This window comes from Anabrus simplex, chromosome 1, assembly GCF_040414725.1.
Source record: "Anabrus simplex isolate iqAnaSimp1 chromosome 1, ASM4041472v1, whole genome shotgun sequence".
In the NCBI taxonomy this organism is placed as follows: domain Eukaryota; kingdom Metazoa; phylum Arthropoda; class Insecta; order Orthoptera; family Tettigoniidae; genus Anabrus; species Anabrus simplex.
In genome coordinates, this window is record NC_090265.1 from 1,159,763,792 (window position 1) to 1,159,786,178 (window position 22,387).

Genomic DNA, 22,387 nt, shown 5'->3' on the forward strand with positions numbered 1-22,387 from the left:
ACCCGATTACCAAATTTATTATCCTCAACAGTTAGCAGTTTTGAAACCATACTAGAACTGATTATTCCAAACAGAATCATTTTTAATATTGCAAGTATTATAGAGATAAAACCCTGACCATAAGATGACGACACTAAACCCTGTATTACCATTTTCTTTTCCGAGAGTTCAACACGTTACCATGATGGTGTGAGCAGCTGAGAGGCACGACTACTTAGGCTTGGCGGAGCTATGCTGTGACGACCCAATACAGATGAAAGTCAGCTGAGAGAGGAACACATGGACCCGTTGACCTAAACAAAACCGAGGAGCCAGGCCTACTAGTTCCGATGACGGGGGAGAGCAACAGGAAGAGTCCAAATAAGCAAGTTAAGTTCTCTTTAAGTCGTATATACGTAAGTACCGTAATGTATTTTAATCTTCGGAAAGATATTAGTATTTTGTGCTGTGATAATGTGTGCGCGCGTGTTAGCGTAATGAAATATGGTTATGTGGATACAGGTATTCATCTGTAATCAATGTTAATTCCATATGTAGGCGCAACTCGCCAGTGAAACTCGTTCGCAATATTATCCAATGCGGTGTTTAAAAGGCAATAAGCATGTTTATTTTGTTATCAGTGAAGTGCTAAGGTGCGAGTGGTAATGTTTATATTATGTGTGATGGCTTTATTCATAATATCAGATAAAGAGATCGTATGTAGGGAATGTATATGACAAGATATGAAATAGCACAGCTTAGGATTGCGATATATTATGATTTAATACTATGACAGAAGGAAAGACGGCAAAGATGAGAAGGTTATGGTAGATATGTTAGGTATTTATGGAAATGGAGTGCCTAATGAGTTTTGATACAGTTGCTACGCGAAATATAGTAGGTTAATGGTTGAATAGTAGTAATGGCAGGCACGTGTTAGTAGATGATGATGATGATTATTTTATTTGGGAGATCGGTCATAATAGTCTTCTGTGCGATGTTATTATGTGTTGGATATGCATTATGCGGTATATATGAAGCGTACCGTTTTCAAATGATTCTTTTATCCCATTGATATGTAGAGTAGCATAGGATACGATCTCGAAGCCATCTGTATAACCTGGTTTTGGAGTACTTAAGGTCATCTAAAGTGCCATGAAGCTAGTTATGCTAATAAATAGGCCATCAATGAAATATATTTAACCACATTAGAGAATTCTCGCACATAATAAGTTTATTGCCGAATTTATAAGAACAAATTGGTATACCACTGGTGAATTAGTCATTCATATTTGAGTTTCTAAGTGAGGGTAGAGTCTTCTAACATAGAGATTTTTCTGCCTATGGATAAATTTGTTAAAAATTGGATGAAATACATATGGTAACGTAATATTCAGCCAGAAGCACACTTAAATTGAATCTTTAACCTAATATTGAGATGCTAATTTTTCATATTAACCGTATTAGCCATACAAATGTTATGATATAAACCATTACGACATACAGCGGACTTAATGTTGCTTATTTTGAGACCAAGTAAGATGAAACATGAAGATCTGAATGACAACGTAAAAATGAAATTGTAATTGATAGTGAGAACAATTTTTAATCTTACTGAATAACTGTTGTTTTTCTGAGTGAGTTAAATCATTTCCCAGATTTTCACTGTGTATACTGACACAGATACAAAATTTAGGACAAGGTGACGTTCATTTTATTAGTCACATTTGAGCTTGTAATTAAAGCATTGGACTTTGAATTATTTTAAGGAAGCATTATAGCTACAGAGAAAGAGATTCCAAAACTTAATCAAATATTTATCTGAAGAAACTTTGCGTTTTTCAATCTGATATGATGTGACACTGTATGATAGTAAATGTAATTCTACTTTTATTCATAATCGATTAGATGCATCTAATACCTTTAACTCTAGTGAATTTATATTTTTTCTTTATTAACATTTCTACTCATTTCAACCAATTATTTTAATTCTACTTGATATTAATTGAATTACCAACGAGGCCAAAGCACTAATATGGACATTCATGGCCAGGATTTTGTCATCGGCAAGTTCTTACGAGGAATACTTTTTTTTTTACTTTCATTTCAATGACGAGGGGAAGGACCCATATGGTTATATAATGCCAACAAGACAATGTGGAACATCCCAAATGTGATCATAGCGAATTAATTCATTTATTATTCAGAGTAATTATTTAATAAATAAATAAAAAAAATTAACATTTTTTTTTAATGTCTATTTAGCATAAGAGCTAGATGTAAGAATATTTTAAGCTTTTTATTCTGCTTGCGAATGCGATAGCGACTTGTAAGAACCAAGCATGGTACTACATTGGCAATATTCATTTGCGATTACTTCGGCAACACAAAGGTACTTAGGAATTCAACTGATAGCGTGTAGGAGATGTTCTTCACCCTAGGTTGATTTGAACTTTAACCCGTCGGCACACTTTCTCAAGCGGAACTCACAACCCGAATTGTTACAGAGGCCAGACCATTTACACTTCAGAGCTAGTCAGGAAACTAATGTATCCCCACCTGGACGCGGGAGCGGTGCAAGGTGGAGTTTCAATGCTAAGCAGATCGAATGTGTCCCCACACCATGACAACGCTGAGTGCATGCAGCACGCTTTATTGAATTTTATTCACAAAATGGATTTACGGTATTGTCTTCCTCCTCAATTGTTTATTTTATTGTTATGGGTGTGTTCAATGTAACATTAATGTTAGTTTTTACCATTCACGAACAAAGTGATCGTAATTAATGTTTTATGATGAAGTAATGATGTTAACAAGTATTCATGAACGTGTCTAAATTTACTGTCAGTATCACAAAGGACAGTACATTTGTATTCTGGAAATACTGCTGGTAACAAAATTTGTGACAAAGACAGATACAGTAGATGCTCCATTTAACGCGGTTGTCGGGGGACATGCTTTATTTCACGTTACAGCTTAACCACGCTAAATGGGAAATGACCTATAGGGCGACAGAAGATTGGGGGAAAAATAGAACGCTACAAGAGAACACAATTTTGTGAAAGAATCTGTACCTATACAACACACATTACACATTCTATTCTTCACACGATCGATTATGTTCAATTTATCGTTCCTTTTGTGGCATCACAGCACTTGAATCGAACCCAAGACTTAATTAGGATATTGTCTGACAAAAGCTAGAAACCAGCACGGCCGTAAGCAGAAAATGTGTTGACGATGTGTTCAAACGCTTGTGGGATGAACAGGAAACTTTTCATGGTGCTCCACGTCCATTCTGCTTACGGCTTCTGTTACGTACACCACAAACATCGCATGCGCCTTCGCTGTCATTTTTCCCTATTTGTAATAAAACTTGATGTTTATGCCTTGCTCTATTGTACTGTGATAGGTACTATGTTCGACTGGCCACAACAGAATACCCTACTTCAACTACGCGTGGTCAACGCTACGTGGCGCTCCTCGAGGTGTCTCTCTACTCACACGCGCATACACGCAGTGTTACCACATGTTGCCATTGCAGCATCAGTCCATTCACCGTACATTTTAGATAGATTTTGTGTATTACGTACCGCGATTTATGAATAGCCACAAATCACTGTGGAGCAGTAATAAACGCGCGAGTTCCACATGGAAGACTTTTATTCACTACTGATGCAGTTTTAATTTATTCAATCTCATTAATTCAAATATAGTGAATCTAAGCCTGTCAGACATATGTGACTTAAAGATAATTCTGATGATGATCACATTCAATTATTTCAAAATAATAATAATACACTGACTGATAGAGCAAATGCAACACCAAGGAGGAGTGGTTCGAAAGGTATGAAAGTTGGGGAAAAAACAGAGTCGGCACGGAAGAATAATTGATGTTTATTTCAAACCGATATGCAGGTTACACAATGCGCACGGCATCGACTCAGTAGGATGTAGGACCACCGCGAGCGGCGATGCACGCAGAAACACGTCGAGGTACAGAGTCAATAAGAGTGCGGATGGTGTCCTGAGGGATGGTTCTCCATTCTCTGTCAACCATTTGCCACAGTTGGTCGTCCGTACGAGGCTGGGGCAGAGTTTGCAAACGGCGTCCAATGAGATCCCACACGTGTTCGATTGGTGAGAGATCCGGAGAGTACGCTGGCCACGGAAGCATCTGTACACCCCGTAGAGCCTGTTGGGAGATGCGAGCAGTGTGTGGGCGGGCATTATCCTGCTGAAACAGAGCATTGGGCAGCCCCTGAAGGTACGGGAGTGCCACCGGCCGCAGCACATGCTGCACGTAGCGGTGGGCATTTAACGTGCCTTGAATACGCACTAGAGGTGACGTGGAATTATACGCAATAGCGCCCCAAACCATGATGCCGCGTTGTCTAGCGGTAGGGCGCTCCACAGTTACTGCCGGATTTGACCTTTCTCCACGCCGACGCCACACTCGTCTGCGGTGACTATCACTGACAGAACAGAAGCGTGACTCATCGGAGAACACGACGTTCCGCCATTCCCTCATCCAAGACGCTCTAGCCCGGCACCATGCCAGGCGTGCACGTCTATGCTGTGGAGTCAATGGTAGTCTTCTGAGCGGACGCCGGGAGTGCAGGCCTTCTTCAACCAATCGACGGGAAATTGTTCTGGTCGATATTGGAACAGCCAGGGTGTCTTGCACATGCTGAAGAATGGCGGTTGACGTGGCGTGCGGGGCTGCCACCGCTTGGCGGCGGATGCGCCGATCCTCGCGTGCTGACGTCACTCGGGCTGCGCCTGGACCCCTCGCACGTGCCACATGTCCCTGCGCCAACCATCTTCGCCAGAGGCGCTGCACCGTGGACACATCCCTATGGGTATCGGCTGCGATTTGACGAAGCGACCAACCTGCCCTTCTCAGCCCGATTACCATACCCCTCGTAAAGTCGTCTGTCTGCTGGAAATGCCTCCGTTGACGGCGGCCTGGCATTCTTAGCTATACACGTGTCCTGTGGCACACGACAACACGTTCTACAATGACTGTCGGCTGAGAAATCACGGTACGAAGTGGGCCATTCGCCAACGCCGTGTCCCATTTATCGTTCGCTATGTTCGCAGCACAGCGGCGCATTTCACATCATGAGCATACCTCAGTGACGTCAGTCTACCCTGCAATTGGCATAAAGGTCTGACCACTCCTTCTTGGTGTTGCATTTGCTCTGTCAGTCAGTGTAATAATAATAATAATAATAATAATAATAATAATAATAATAATAATAATAATAATAGTAATTATGATAGTATTGCCGGCCCGTGGTGTAGGTGTAGCGTGCCTGCTGCTTATCCGGAGGCCCCGGGTTCGATTCCCGGCCACGTAAGGAATTTTCACCTGGATCTGAGGGCTGGTTCGAGGTCCATTCAGCCTGCGTGATTAGAATTGAGGAGCTATCTGACGGTGAGATAGTGGCCCCGGTCTAGAAAGCCAAGACTAATGGCCGAGAGGATACGTCGTGCTGACCACACGACGCCTCGTAATCTGCAGGCGTTAGGGCTGAGCAGCGGTCGCTTGGTACGCCAAGGCCCTTCAGGGCTGCAGTGCCATGTGTTCATGTTAGTTAATAATAATAATAGTCTAATAATAATAATAATAATAATAATAATAATAATAATAATAATAATAATAATAATAATAATAATAATAATAATAATAATATTAATAATAATAATAATAATAATAATAATAATGCTATTGCCTTTGCGTACCACTAACTACTTTTACAGTTTTCAGAGACGCCGAGGTGCCGGAATTTTGTCGCGCAGGATTTCTTTTACGTGCCAGTGAGTCTACCGACACGAGGCTGACGTATTTTAGCACCTTTAAATACCACCAGATTGAGCCACGATCGAACCAGCAAAATTTGGGCCAGAAGGCCAGAGCCACAACCGTCTGAGCCACTCAACCCGGCTTTAACCAAATGCTTTGTATTATAATATGATTATAGTTCGTTTTATTTCCGTGCTTTGGAATGGCTTCCCTGGACCCTTCGCATCCGCTCTTGACCTACTGTACGTCTGGCTGCATGCTGCAATTTTTTAGATTTTGTACGTTCACAAAGTGCTACTACCAGCAAATATCAACTCTGGATATCTTAAGATATCGGACTGATAATAAATAACGAAAAGGGAGCTTTGCGCCTCGTCCGCCCCTGCGGTGTAGTGGTTAGTGTGATTAGCTGCCACCCCCGGAGGCCCGGATTCGATTCCCGGCTCTGCCACGAAATTTGAAAAGTGGTACGAGGGCTGGAACGGGTTCAACTCAGCCTCGGGAGGTAAACTGAGTAGAGGGGTGTTCGATTCCCTCTTCAGCCATCCTGGAAGTGGTTTTCCGTGATTTTCCACTTCTCCAGGCAAATGCCGGGATGATACCTAACTTAAGGCCATGGCCGCTTCCTTCCCTCTTCCTTGTCTATCACTTCCAAACTTCCCATCCCTTCACAAGGCCCCTGTTCAGCATAGCAGGTGAGGCCGCCTGGGCGAGGTACTGGTCGTCCTCCCCAGTTGTATCTCCCGACCCAGAGTCTAAAGCTCCAGGACACTGCCCTTGAGGCGGTTGAGGTGGGATCCCTCGCTGAGTCCGAGGAAAAACCGACCCTGGAGGGTAAAGAGATGAAGCAGAAGAAGAAGCTTTTCGCCTCTGGAAATAATTCCCCAACTCACAATACCTTCGTTAACATCCACCACGATACCAGGTTTAAGGTCATAAAAGACTAAAAGACACATGCGCAATGGGACAGAATAAAGATGGACCTAAAACCCGTCGTGTACACTGATGAGGCATGGATTCATACCTAATACTCGGTAAAGAATCGCTGCAGAACTAAGACATTCTAGGGTTTATGTTGAACAAATGTGCAGGACAAAGGGTTATTATGGTTCATGCGGGTGGAGAAATGGCCTTCATTCAAGGTACAGAATTTATTTATGATTCGAAGTCGCAATCATTGGATTACCATGACGAAATAAAGAGTAAAAATTATAGGCCTGCTGGTACGACTCATCCCAAAATTTCAGCCTGGCTGAATTGTAGTCCTTCATTACGCACCGTATCAGACCATTCATGAAAACAAACCTCCAGTACGCGTTGCTCGCAAAGCGGTTGGTTGAAGGACAACAAAGCTGCTGTGAATGGCGATGTGACCAAGAATGGAACTTGAAAAAGGAAATTCCCCGGAATTTGTGTGCATGGTAGACTGGATTTTGTAAGACAGTGGGTTTACTGTCCTGAGATTATCTCCCTATCGCTTTGACGTAAATCCAGTCGAACTCATTTGGAACTTCTTCTTCTTCTTCTTATCTTCATGGGGCCTCCAATTATTAGTTTCTAATTAGCGTCGACCTCTAAGATCTTTTCCTACCATGGTTTTCCTTCATTCCCACCTAGATATACCTGCTCCATTCACAAAGCTGCAGATTGTTCTTATTGGGTCTTCTTGGATTTCTTTTCCCTCTTCACCTGGTGGGCTAGAGTGGAGAGTCTGATTCCACCTAGCGCCTCACATTAGAAAATTATGTGTTCAGCTGATTCCTCTGCTTCATTGCATTACGTACATATGCTGTCTCTTATTACTCCAATTCTATGTAGGTGCTTTTTCAGATGGCAGTGTCCTGTCGAAAGTCCTACTACCCATCTTATATCTTCAATCAATCAATCAATCAATCAATCAATCAATCAATCAATCAATCAATCAATCAATCAATCAATCAATCAATCAATCAATCAATCAATCAATCAATCAATCAATCAATACTGATCTGCATTTAGGGCAGTCGCCCAGGTGGCAGATTCCCTATCTGTTGCTTTCCTAGCCTTTTCTTAAATGATTGCAAAGAAATCGGAAATTTATTGAACATCTCCCTTGGTAAGTTATTCCAATCACTAACTCCCCTTCCTATAAACGAATATTTGCCCCAATTTGTCCTCTTGGATTCCAACTTTATCTTCGTATTGTGATCTTTCCTACTTTTAAAGACACCATCAAAACTTATTCGTCTACTGATGTCCTCCCACGCCATCTCTCCACTGACAGCTCGGAACATACCACTTAGTTGAGCAGCTCGTCTCCTTCCTCCCAAGTCTTCCCAGCCCAAATTTTGCAACATTTTTGTAACGCTACTCTTTTGTCGGAAATCGCCCAGACAAATCGTGCTGTTGAGGTCTCACCAGAGACAAATATGCTCTCTCCTTTACATCTTTACTACAACCCCTAAATACTCTCATAACCATGTGCAGAGATCTGTACCCTCTATTTACAATCATATTTATGTGATTACCCCAATGAAGATCTTCCCTTATATTTATACCTAGGTATTTACAATGATCCCCAAAGGGAACTTTCACCCCATCAATGCAGTAATTAAAACTGAGAGGAATTTTCCTATTTGTGAAACTCACAATCTGACTTTTTTGCCCGTTTATCATCATACCATTGCCTACTGTCCATCTCACAACATTATCGAGGTCATTTTGCAGGTGCTCACAATCTTGTAACTTATTTATTACTCTGTACAGAATAACATCATCTGCGAAAATCCTTATCTCTGATTCCACTTCTTTACACATACCATTGATATATATAAGAAAACATAAAGGTCCAATAATACTGCCTTGAGGAATTCTCCTCTTAATTTTTACAGGGACAGATAAAGCTTCACCTACTCTAATTCTCAGAGTTCTATTTTCTAGAAATAGAGCCACCCATTCAGTCACTCTTTTGTCAAGTCCAATTGCACTCATTTTTGCCAGTAGTCTCCCATGATCTACCCTATCAAATGCCTTAGATAGGTCAATCGCGATACAGTCCAATTGACCTCCTGAATCCAGGATATCTGCTATATCTTGCTGGAATCCTGCAAGTTGGGCTTCAGTCGAATAACCTTTCCTAAACCCAAACTGCCTTCTGTCAAACCATTTATTAATTTTGCAAACATGTCTTATGTAATCAGAAAGAATGCTTTCCCAAAGCTTACATAAAATGCATGTCAAACTGACTAGCCTGTAATTTTCAGCTTTATGCCTATCACCCTTTCCTTTATATACAGGGGCTACTATAGCTACTCTCCATTCATTTGGTAAAGTTCCTTTATGCAAACAAAAATCAAACAAGTACGAGGTGCATTCAAGTTCTAAGGCCTCCGATTTTTTTCTAACTAACTACTCACCCGAAAACGATGAAACTGGCGTTACTTCTCGACGTAATCACCCTGCAGACGTACACATTTTTCACAATGTCGATGCCATGATTAAATGGCAGCGGCGAAGGCTTCTTTAGGAGTATGTTTTGACCACTGAAAAATCGCTGAGGCAATAGCAGCACGACTGGTGAATGTGCGGCCACGGAGAGTGTCTTTCATTGTTGGAAGAAGCCAAAAGTCACTAGGTGCCAGGTCAGGTGAGTAGGGAGCATGAGGGATCACTTCAAAGTTTTTTCACGGAGAAACGTTTGCGTAACGTTAGCTCGATGTGCGGGTGCGTTGTCTTGGTGAAATAGCACACGCGCAGCCTTTCCCGGACGTTATTGTTGCAGTGCAGGAAGGAACTTGTTCTTCAAAACATTTTCGTACGTTGCACCTGTTACCTTAGTGCCATTTGGAACGCAATGGGTAAGGATTACGCCCTCGCTGTCCCAGAACATGGACACCATCATTTTTTCAGCACTGGCGGTTACCCGATTTTTTTTGGTGGCGGTGAATCTGTGTGCTTCCATTGAGCTGACTGGCGCTTTATTTCTGGATTGAAAAATGGCATCCACGTCTCATCCATTGTCACAATAGACGAAAAGAAAGTCCCATTCATGCTGTCGTTGCGCGTCAACATTGCTTGGCATCATGCCACACGGGCAGCCTTGTGGTCGTCCGTCAACATTCATGGCACCCACCTGGATGACACTTTTCGCATTTTTAGGTCGTCATGCAGGATTGTGTGCACAGAACCCATGGAAATGCCAACACTGGAGGCAATCTGTTCAACAGTCATTCGGCGATCCCCCAAAACAATTCTCTCCACTTTCCCGATCATGTCGTCAGACCGGCTTGTGCGAGCCCGAGGTTGTTTCGGCTTGTTGCCACACGATGTTCTGTCTTCATTAAACTGTCGCACCCACGAACGCACCTTCGACACATCCATAACTCCACACCACATGTCTCCTTCAACCGTCGATGAATGTCAATTGGTGTCACACCACGCAAATTCAAAAAACGAATGATTGCACGCTGTTCACGTAAGGAAAACGTCGCCATTTTAAGTATCTAAAACAGTTCTCATTCTCGCGGCTGGCGCTAAAAATCCATCTGTCGTATAGTGCTGCCATCTCTGTGACGTTTTGACAATGAACGTGGGCTCCTTTTAAAACAATGCACATGTTTCTATTTCTTTCCAGTCTGGAGAAAAAAATCGGAGGCCTTAGAACTTGAATGCACATCGTACTTCAGATATGGTACTATATTCCAACCCATTGCCTTTAGTATATCCCCCGAAACCTTATCAATTCTAGCTGCTTTTCTACTTTTCAACTTTTGTATCTTACTGTAAATGTCATTGCTGTCATAGGTAAATTTTAATACTTCTTTATTATTAGTCACCTCCTCTATCTGGACATTATCCTTGTAACCAACAATCTTTACATACTGCTGACTGAAAACTTCTGCCTTTTGAAGATCCTCGCATACACACTCCCCTTGGTCATTAATTATTCCTGGAATGTCCTTCTTGGAACCTGTTTCTGCCTTAAAGTACCTATACATACTCTTCCATTTTTCACTAAAATTAGTGTGGCCACCAATTATGCTTGCCGTCATGTTATCCTTAGCTGACTTCTTTTCTAGATTCAATTTCCTAGTAAGTTCCTTCAATTTCTCCTTACTTCTACAGCCATTTCTAACTCTATTTCTTTCCAACCTGCACCTCCTTCTTAGTCTCTTTACTTCCCTGTTATAATATAGTGGATCTTTACCATTCCTTACCACCTTTAAAGGTACAAACCTATTTTCACATTCCTCAACAATTGCTTTAAACCCATCCCAGAATCTGTTTACATTTTTATTTACCGTTTTCCACCGATCATAGTTGCTTATTAAAAACTCCCTCATGCCTGTTTTATCAGCCATATGGTACTGCCTAACTGTCCTAATTTTAAAACCTTCCTTTCTTTCACATTTTTTAAATTACCACAAAAACAGCTTCGTGATCACTAATACCATCTATTACTTCGGTTTCTCTATAGAGCTCATCTGGTTTTACCAGCACCACATCCAGAATATTCTTCCCTCTAGTTGGTTCCATCACTTTCTGAATCAGGTGCCCTTCCCATATTAACTTATTTGCCATTTGTTGGTCACGTTTCCCGTCATTCTCATTACCTTCCCAATTGACATTTGGTAAATTGAGATCACCCGTTACGATCACGTTCCTTTCCATATCGTTTCCCACATAGCTGATTATCTTATCAAATAATTCTGAATCAGCATCTGCACTACCCTTTCCTGGCCTGTACACTCCAAAGACATATAGTTGCCTATCATCTTTAGAAATGAGCCTTACCCCTAGAATTTCGTGCTTGTCATCTTTAACTTTTTCGTAGCTTACAAATTCTTCATTCACGAGAATGAATACTCCCCCTCCTACTTTTCCTATCCTATCTCTACGATACAACCTTCAGTTCCGAGAGAAAATTTCTGCATCCATTATATCATTTCTCAGCCATGATTCAACTCCTATTACAATATCTGGTAAGTATATATCTATTAAATTAATTCTATTCCTTTCTTTACAATACTTCTACAGTTGAGCTCTAACAGTTTTATGTCATCCCTGCTTGATTTCCAGTTCCCTGTTCCCTTAACACTGCTGCCTAGGGCACCCTGTTTCCCTGAATGTACCTCCTTATGACCCTTCTAAACAAATTTCCTAACTTATATGTACCACTGCGGTTTAAGTGAAGGCCATCTGAGCGCAGATCCCTATCTCCTACCCACCCATTAGGATATAGAAATCTCACTCCCAGTTTCCCACATACCCACTCCATAGTCTCATTTAAATCCCCAATCACCTTGCAGTCAGTATCCCTCCTACGCAGTATTCCACTGATAACAATCTCCGCTTTCTTAAACTTCACCCGTGCTGCATTTACCAGATCCCACACATCCCCAACTATGTTGGTACTTCTCTGCTGAGTTTCAACAGTTCTTTAGTATGCTTCTTGTTTGGCCCTTTTATCAGTTCCTTTGCAAGCCTGCATTCTGGAGTATTTTTCCAGTTCTCCATTTGTTTCTTTTGTACCCATTTTCCTATGTAGTGTCGGGCTTGTCCACAGGAAATCCCACATACAGAATCTGGGCCTACAAAATGTGTTTCTTCCCCTTTCCTGGCCAGTTTATCTGCCTTTTCATTTACTTCTATACCTGCATGGCCCGGTACCAATCATTTGTAATTGAGTGAAACAAACAATAGCTAAAAACATTGTCTCCAATTTCTCACGTTCGCCTTTCAAAGAACTAACACGCCGCTACATGCAAGAAGTGACCAAAGAAGATTGGATGAAAGAGAGGACAAAAGTTCACAATATTGAGAAAGAAAGCTAGCATCGTTATGCTCTAATAGAACAGGAGATTGTGAGAATAGTGGTAAATATTGTTTAGGAAAGTAGTGATAAAAACAGTGACCAGGAAATTAATGCCAACAAAGCTATGGAATCGGAGGGTAGCTCGACCGATAAAGCAGGAGGGACAACTGATATGGCTGATGAGATTGCAAGTTCAATTGTCATTCAGTAATGAATTATAGTAAAATGTATATACAGGCCATTTAATTTAATTTGAATCAGTTTCATTTACTTTTAAATAAAAGGCTTCTTATTTGTATATTGATGAATGACACGCTGGTGTCACGAACGCTGCGATTGGAGTTGGGAGGACTAACCATCAGTAAAAATAATGCATAGAAATGAAAAGAACAAGTATACTCAACAGAATGGTTTAAATTTCTTTATTGCCGTATTACAAAGTAGGAGGTACCGTACAGAAGTAAAACGCACCGTATAACTACAGATAGAACGAATTATAAACTAATGTGTGGGCCACTGATACATTCCCATATTCGTAGAATCATTAGAAACTCTCAATGTATAGTCCTTCAAAATGTGAATTAAATTTCATTAGTTATGTCTGAGCTAGATTTTGGTAAACGATGTCTTCATATCCTCATTATTCCTTCCCATTCTGTGATCTCCTCTTAATAGTTTCATAACATCATTTGGTTTAAAGGATCCCTATATGATAACTAACTCAGTTGGACATCTTAAACTTGTTTTCTGGTCAGTACATTTCATGTCGAGCCGAATTCCGTTGAACATCCGAGTGAATACAACTGTATTAAGACTGAGCTACCAGGTTTCAAGAATACGATCATTTTCCCAGTATCACTGTTAAACTTCTCTTTCTAGTGCAAGAGTACAGGAGTGTACATTCCGTGGGGTTGAACTAATTCCATTCCCAGCTCTGCAAGGCATCGACTGCTTCATTGCTAATCCCAGTTCCTTTACATGTACTGTATAAAGCCACTGGATAGCTAAGTCTGTATTTTACTGGAATTTAAATGGAATAACGGTGAACGTATAATACCCTTGAGTAAAATTTCCATTACTAAAATTAGACAGAAATTAATAAGCCATTCAACAACTCTTGCGTCCATTGTTAATTTCAGTGACATGTCTTTTCAGGCCCAGTAAGTGGACATGTATGTGAGCCAATTCTTTTTAGAAGTATCTGGTAAGAGTAGCATTTAAAGGATCCCTATATGACAACTAACTCAGTTGGACATCTTAAACTTGTTTTCTGAAGTCGAGACATTACAACCAGACGGTTAAGATCGAAACTGCAATAGGATGTTGTCAATGAGAACCATAACGCGGTCGGCTGATACATTCAGCTTGCAGGGTGGAGTTTCATTGAAAATATGCATATGATGCATGAAATAGTAGTCATTTATGAAATACAGAATGATATTACAAATAATTTGCTCTCCTTCACCATTTAGTAATGTATTAACAACATTATAACGGGTGGTACAGCAGCCCTAATTTTTCCCGAAGATATGCAAACCGCTAGCAATTAAAATGTGTGTTAGTCCTATCTTGCGCAACATCTTATAGTAATTTTATGTACAGTTAGCCCGATATAGGCTACCCCGCACAATGCAAAAACGGTACAAGATGCAGTAAGTGAGGCCCATCTCTAAAACACTGTACCATTTTGTGTAGAGCGGAGTCCAATACTCCAGTCACTTTTACGAAATGTTACTGTACCGAAGAAACTATACCCACGCCTTTTGCTGTCGGGAGAGAATTGCACACCTGATTCGTTCAAGAGGCCATTTTCTTTTGATAAAAAGGTGTGGTCACGGTATCAGAGAAAACGTGATAGGTTGGGACCAATCACAAACATGTCAATTCACCACCACTTTGTATAGTCTCATCGCATCGAAATTGAAAAAATTGCTTCATTAATCGAATGGTCATGCACAAGCCCATTGCACCTCTGTCGGTAACAGCTTATTTTACTGCCAATAGCTCCTGTAATAGCTACTTAGAAATAATAATAATAATAATAATAATAATAATAATAATAATAATAATAATAATAATAATAATAATAATATGTGACTTTCATAGGGCAAACGGCTACAACGAATGAAGCGCACTGCATTTATTGTAAGCATTGTGACACACCTAGCGTGATTAGCTGCCACCGCTGGAGGGTTGGAACGGGATCAACTCGGCCTCGGGAGGTCAACTGTGTAGAGGAGGTCCGATTCTCACCTCAGCCATCCTGGAAGTGGCTTTCCATGGTTTCCACTTCTCCTTCAGGCTAATGCCGAGATAATACCACGATCGCTTCCTTCCCTCATCCTTGTCTATCCCTTCCAGTCTTCCCATTCCCCATAAGGCCCCTGTTCAGCATAGCATGTGAGGCCATCTGGGCGAGGTTCTGGTCCTTCTCTCTAGTTGTATCCTACGACTCAAAGTCTCACGCTCTAGGATACTGCCCTTGAGGTGGTAGAGGTGGGATCCCTCGCTGAGTCCGAGGGAAAAACCAACGCTGGAGTCCGGCTCCATGGCTAAATGGTTAGCGTCCTGGCCTTTGGTCACAGGAGCCCCAGGTTCGATTCCCGGCAGGGTCGGGAATTTTAACCATAATTGGTTAATTTTGCTGGCACGGGGACTGGGTGTATGTGTCGTCTTCATCATCATTTCATCCTCATCACGACATGCAGGTCGCCTACGGGAGTCAAATAAAAAGACCTGCATCAGGCGAGCCGAACTTGTCCTCGGACACTCGCGGCACTCAAAGCCATGCGCCTTTTCATTTTCACCAACGCGGGAGTGTAAATTGATTAAGAAAGAAGGAAGATTATAACACATGTATTCAATCAAGCAACTGCATACGTTCGACTCGAAGAACGATTGGACTTCATACGTAGGACACATGAAATAGCACGTAGCAAAGTGCAGGCAGGTTCCACCACATACAGTACGTTGCAGGAAGCAAGAATGACTCATCTCTACCATGCTCAGATGTGCATTAACGGAGGACGTGATCATTTTAAAAATTCGCTTCAATAATCGAATGGTCATGCACAAGCCCATTGCACCTCTGTCAGTAACAGCTTATTTTACTGCGAATAGTTTTTGTAATAGCTATTTAGAAGCGAACATAACAGATTACCTGAAAAATGAGGACTGGTCATGCTTTAGATATGTCTTCAACAACGCGACTCGCACAAACATTTAATAACGAAATAGGAAGAAGAAAGGTCCTATATCGAACTCGAATCTCCGAGCACCGTTTTTCACCACTGACTTCAAGCACGCTCGGCTATTTCGAGCTGTCGTATGCCAGCATTATAACAACACTACTTCTAGTCATCCAGCCATCATATTCTCTGTAGATGAAGTTTCTGTGATACAGAATTTTCACGATTCTTTATTACCATTCGGTATTTTATCGTTAATACTGACTTCGTTGACATAAATAAACGAATTATAGAAAGCTTATAGACATCGCTGTGAGTAGCCAAGGTTAATGTTTTCAGGTGAGGCTATAATCTGCGTGTTGCATAAAACTGAGTGAATAGGGGCAGCTGTACTAGTCGGTATATTAACTCGTCAAAAGAGGCACTACTGAAAAGAAAACGAGAGTCGTGGATACACTAAGAAATAGCAATATATTAATATGACATCACAAATCATATGCACGTAATTTTTATATCACTTTGTTGAAACGACAATTTAATCTTTGTATTATACAAAACGTGATAATAAGAAGGGTTTTAACTAAAAATTAACTACAAACTTCAATAAAATTTTGAAGTCATCACTGCTGTAATGGTGAACTTGTATATGTGATCAGTCCTCAGCTGGTTGGATCCTACGTAGCTGTTATATGCGGTCTAGGCATCACTGGAGAGGCGCACTATGGAAATGAGGTGTGATGTAGGTTACCGTTGCTTTCTCACCGAGCCAAAAGTTGCTATTACGTACCAGTCAGCCAAGCCCACTGAAATGCATGCACTAACCGACCCTATGAGCAACATTTTCACACCGTTCATAGCAGGGAATGGCTGCATTATGAATGGCATTACCAACATCGCTCATACCCCAGTCTTTTCCATATTGTACAATTGAGACAGATCAATAAAAGTAACAAAATTTCTCTATCCCATACGAGATGACACTGTGGACACTAGGTCTCTCCAGCAAAGGTGTGGTAAACAGGTAATAACATGAATTATTTTAGAAAGAATGAAAATAACCGTAAACAAATAATAAAGTGTAGTATACACAATGTGCACAGGGGCTGACAAGCGAGAAACTGGACCATGTGGAAATGCACCGTTGCAGATAATGGCAACAGGCGCTCCACTCTGGGTGATATTAAGCTGCCCTTCTAACTGGGGTAGCAGTCACTGATCCATTTTCCTAAAAGAATACTGTATAGCCTTAGAAGTCAAAAGCAAACCGTACGAACGTGGTTTAAAGTATGTCGTCGCTGCCGGGACAAAACCTCCTATGTGAAATAATTTAGCTTAGAACTTTGCTGCGGGTCAGTATATCTCCAAAAATATTATCACATAGGAGGTTTTGTCCTGGCAACGACGATATGTCATATTACATTGGTGGTCCGGAATATTCTGAGTATTTTGGGAGAAATGAAACAAATTTATGTATTTATTCATTCGTATTGCATTTTCCTTTCTTCATTACATTGGCAATTTTATTATGTCTTTAAAGTACGACTAGTTCGGTTTTATGGATGGAGAAACAATTCTAATGAGTTTACAGTAGCACTGAAATCAATAATTTGTATTTGTTAAAAGAATTCAGCTGGTACCAAAGCAAGTAAAATTCGGAATGAGGGAGGGCCATCAGTAATACCGGATTGGTGAGACATCAAAAGCAATTTCTTAAATCCTTTTATGGATGATCATAATGTGTGGGGAAATGTGTTGATTTAATGGGATACAACACTATTTCCATTTGTTAGTTCTGGCTTCGACTGTTGAAGAATATTTGGAACGAAATTTATCTATCTGGACGTAGTTCTTCCACACTGATGTTGTGTGAGCAAAACAACCTCTACTATTTGAATATTGTGCATGTCACATGATTAATCCATCATCAGCAGTAACAGGGCTGAGACAAAGTCCTCCCTCAGGATGGAAAAGAAAATTTCTTCAGAGATTGTTCAGTGTTGATGATGTTATGCAGGGCAATATGTGATTGTAATAAGGGAATGCCATCTTTCTTCATTACCAAAGCAAAGCCAAGCAAAGCAATCTCCGTACAGATCATGAAGGCCCTTGGAGGGGTAGAAGGTAAAAGCTTCCACTATCGGTAACCTCGGCACTTGATGGGATAGAGTAGTTAGCTCTACGCCCGACCGCCTTTGCCCCCAGCTTTCTTCATTACCAATAGAGTAAAATGACGCTGAGTTTGCTGGTCAATGTTTCCTTCGTTAGAGCTTTACCCTAACTATGTCAAGATGTGGATATCACAAGTGGTGTGTTATGGAGAACGAGGCATGAGGGATGGTAGGAAGTATCTCTTGAGACCACGTCTAAGATGTCTCGTCAATATTTCTATGTACATTCTAGATGACGTGCACATAAAATGAAATACAATTGTATATGAACTTGTCTTCCCTTTTGTGAATGATTTGAAGTAATGAAACAATTATTATACTGAATGTAACGTGTGAGCTATAAAAATATCCTAAGTTTGAACTAATGCAAATGTCTTGCTTACGTACTTCGTGATTTCAAGAGTGATTTGTTGATTTCTGCGAAGCACTTGTAATTGTTTTGCGGTATTTTGGTTGTTAGTGCTTGTGTCTATTGTTAATTCTAACTGGTTAATTGTTATAACGATGTTGTCTTGACTGGGCAGCTTTTATCTATTTTATTCGTAGTCGTGGTGTTAAAGTTTTAATTCCTTGTGCTCATTCAGTAGTTATATATTTTGCTTGCTTGTGTTTTCACCGATTTGTTTTCTGCGGCTTACGTTAGTCTTCAGCTCTTTCTTTTGAACAAGAATTGTGTAGAGTACTGTAAGTAGTGGAAGTTTTCTTTCAAACGAGATTAGAGATGAAGGAAAAACTTCGTAGATCTGACTAAAACATTATAGAGCTTGAGTTTCCATGCAGAAGTAAATCCGGCTTTAGTTAAAAATTCAATTGTTCTCTCAATGGCTGCGAGGACGTGGAATTAATAATGCGTACTTTTGTTTGGTAATGAATGCAGGTGGCTCTAGGTGGACTTACAAGCTATTAAAGACCTGAGGCCACTGACCTGGCGAGGATCACAACACAAGTCTATCGAGAAAAAATACATGAATAATAATAACGAGCCCACAATGCTTGATAACATGGATTTCAAATGCACAGGCTAAAACTAAAGCAGTTGAATGAACAGAATACCTTCAACGTTTTAGTAAACTGACAAACATTTGATCTGACCATACAACAGCATTAGTTAACATTGAAAAGTCATACATACAGTACTGTAAGTTCAGATGGTAGACCAGATAACCGTGTCAGTATGTATCATGGGTGAAATTCCGGCAGTCAAGCTTATCATGAAACATAGTTGAAGGACATTAGATGTATAAAATTTACTTTATCATATTGATGATGATGATGATGATGATGATGCTTGTTGTTCTAAGGGGCCTAACATCGAAGGTCATCGGCCCCTAACATTATCATATTAGTGTGCACTTCATCAGAAGCCTTATTTTAGACATTCCACCGAAAAAATGCTATACCAGATAGTATTTCGTAATATAATTTTTTATAAAGATGGATAGATGTATAGATGAATGAATAAATAACGTCCTTATCTACGACAAAGTTAGGGCTGTAGGCCCACTGTTAAACTTAAACAATTATGATATTCAATATTATAATAATAGGTCTAATAATAATGAAAATAACATTACTTTACTAGATTTAAAGCAATCTAGTTCACGAAAAACTTAAAATAATATTATAATGCTTCCCGCTTCTGTAGTGCAGTGGTCAGCGTGTTTAGATGCCACTTCCGGAAGCCCGGGTTCAATTCCCGGCTCTGCCACGAAATTGAAACGTGATACGAGGGCTAGAACGAGGTCCACTTAGTCTCGGGAGGTCAGCTGAGTATAGGTGGTTTCGATTCCCGCCTCAGCCGTTCTCGAAGCAGTTTTCCGTGGTTTTCCACTCTTTCTGCAGAAAATGCCGGGATGGTACCTAACTTAAGGCCACGGCCGATTCCTTCCCTCTTCCTTGCTTGTCCGTTCCAATCTCCCCATCCCTCCATGATACCCCTGTTCAGCATAGCAGGTGAGGCCACCTGGGCGAGGTACTGGTCGCCATCCACAGTTGTATACCCCGACACTACGTCTCACGCTCCAGGAAACTGCCCTTGAGGAGATAGAGATCGGATCCCTCGCTGAATCCGAGTGAGAAACTGACCCTGGAGGGTAAACAGATTAAGAAAGCAAGAAATAAAGAAAGAAAGAATGAAAAAAAAAACAGATATTATAATTCTAATACAAAAAGTAGATAGAGTAACATTAGAAATAATAATACACTACTACTGATAGAGAGTGTAACAGTACAACATGAAATGAAAATCATGCATCCACTTTCCCACACATATAACAACATTTACACAAATAAGAAGAGTTACGTTATGTATAGCTGGTTTAATTAAATATATATTATTTTTTATCTTTACAAAATTTCCCAAATATAGTGTAAGTTCATTCGACAGTCGAACAGAACGAATAAAGGAGCAACTCTAATAAGCTGCTCTTCTCGCAGGTACGGGGAAAAGGGACTTATCTCGACCTCCCTAAATATAACGGTAGCTCAGCTGTAATCGTTTGAAATTGTTGACATGATAGTAGTACAAAGATGGGGTGTCAAGGTGGTGTCTCAGTCGAAAAGACAGCTGAAAATCAACCAGCGTGAAGCCCTTGTTCCTACGGTAAGAGTGATCCTGTTGTCAATATCAGTAACGCTGCATACGCACGTGATTACCTAATCTCCGAAAACAGTAAAAGTATAATTAGTTGGACGTGAAACCAGTTACATTAAATTATGCTATGCAAACTTTGAATGGATACAGGTGACGTTTTAAATTTCACCTTGTTGATGCGAAAGCGTAGAAGTGAATGATGAGCGAGCTCGATAGCTGCAGTCGCTTAAGTGCGGCCAGTATCCAGTATTCGGGAGATAGTAGGTTCGAACCCCACTGTCGGCAGCCCTGGAAATGGTTTTCCGTGGTTTCCCATTTTCACACCAGGCAAATGCTGGGGCTGTACCTTAATTAAGGCCACGGCCGCTTCCTTCCCACTCCTAGCCCTTTCCTCTCCCATCGTCGCCGTAAGACCTATCTGTGTCGGTGCGACGTAAAACAACTAGCAAAAAAAAAGAAAAGAAGTGAATGACGTATAACTTCGATATCATTATATTTGAAACGGGCAGATGAGAGTTCATGTTCACTAAAAACTCTTCCGCGTACTTTCGTGTACATACTACTACTACTACGAAACGTTTTCATTCCTCCACTGAAGGGGGAGGCGGGCCTCTTACACGGTTACGCCGTCTCTCAGGCCGGGAGAGTTGTTACGGTGAACGAGATGTGCGGAGAGGCTGAGGGGGTTGGCGGCCGTGGCCTATACTACGAACTGTCCCGGCATTCGCCTTAGTGCAGGAGAATGGAAAACCACGGAAAACCATTCTCAGGACAGCCGACGGGCGAGGCCAGGCGAGAAGTGCAGCACTGTGCCCCAGGCCCGTCTCCCGAATGCAGAGGCGTAGAGCCACGGTAGAGCCGTGACCACCTCTCCTCTGCTCGGTTGGCCAGTCAGAGTACAGAGCTTATGGGACAACAACCCACTCTGCATCTACCGACCTCGTGTACATTTAACTGAACTTCTTTTCATGTCTAAGTCATTGTTCATAAACGAGAAGTGATACTTGCATGGAAAGTGATATCTGTTTTTCTCTCGGCATATTTTACAAAAGTTTAGCACGTCTTTAGGCTCTCGCATGTGAGAATAACTTCCCTTACGGAACATTCTTCCACTCTTGGAAATTATCACTGTTCTTACAAGCGCGAAGACATTCTCACGATCATGACCGATACGGAGACTGTACGAAATATGGTTACAACATGATATCGACGCTGCGGGAGCAGTCTGACAATGCACTTTCTATCCATTATTTCCCTTAAGACTGGTCACGCCTCCCAGCCACATAATGATATGCAGTCCTTCAGAACAATTACCACGTCGGGTTGAGTGGCTCAGACGGTTGAGGCGCTGGCCTTCTGAACTTAACTTCGGAGGTTCGATCCTAGGTCAGTCCGGTGGTATTTGAATGTGCTGAAGTACGTCAGCCTTGTGTTGGTAGATTTAGCAGCACGTAAAAGAGCTCCTGCTGGACTAAATTCCGGCACCTCAGCATCTTAAAAAAACAGTAAATGTAGTTAGTGAGACGTAGAAACAAATAAATTTATGGTATTATTATTGACAATTTTCATTGTGTTAATTTTTATTGTTATTACTGTAATGTAATAATAGTCGGCGCTACAGGCCATACAGGACCTTGACATCCTGAGGTGCCTGTCTCTATACATTTTGATCTTCAGCATTCCTTATCCAGCCTAATGCCTACTTTTTGGATTTCGTCAATCTTCCTCTTCCTGCGTCTGCCTATTCTCCTCCCCCCACCCAGCTCTCCGGTGAATATTCACCTGACAGTCAAGTAAAAGGCATTCTCTGTACATGTCCATCCCACATTATTCTTTTCTGCTTAACTTTTCCCACAA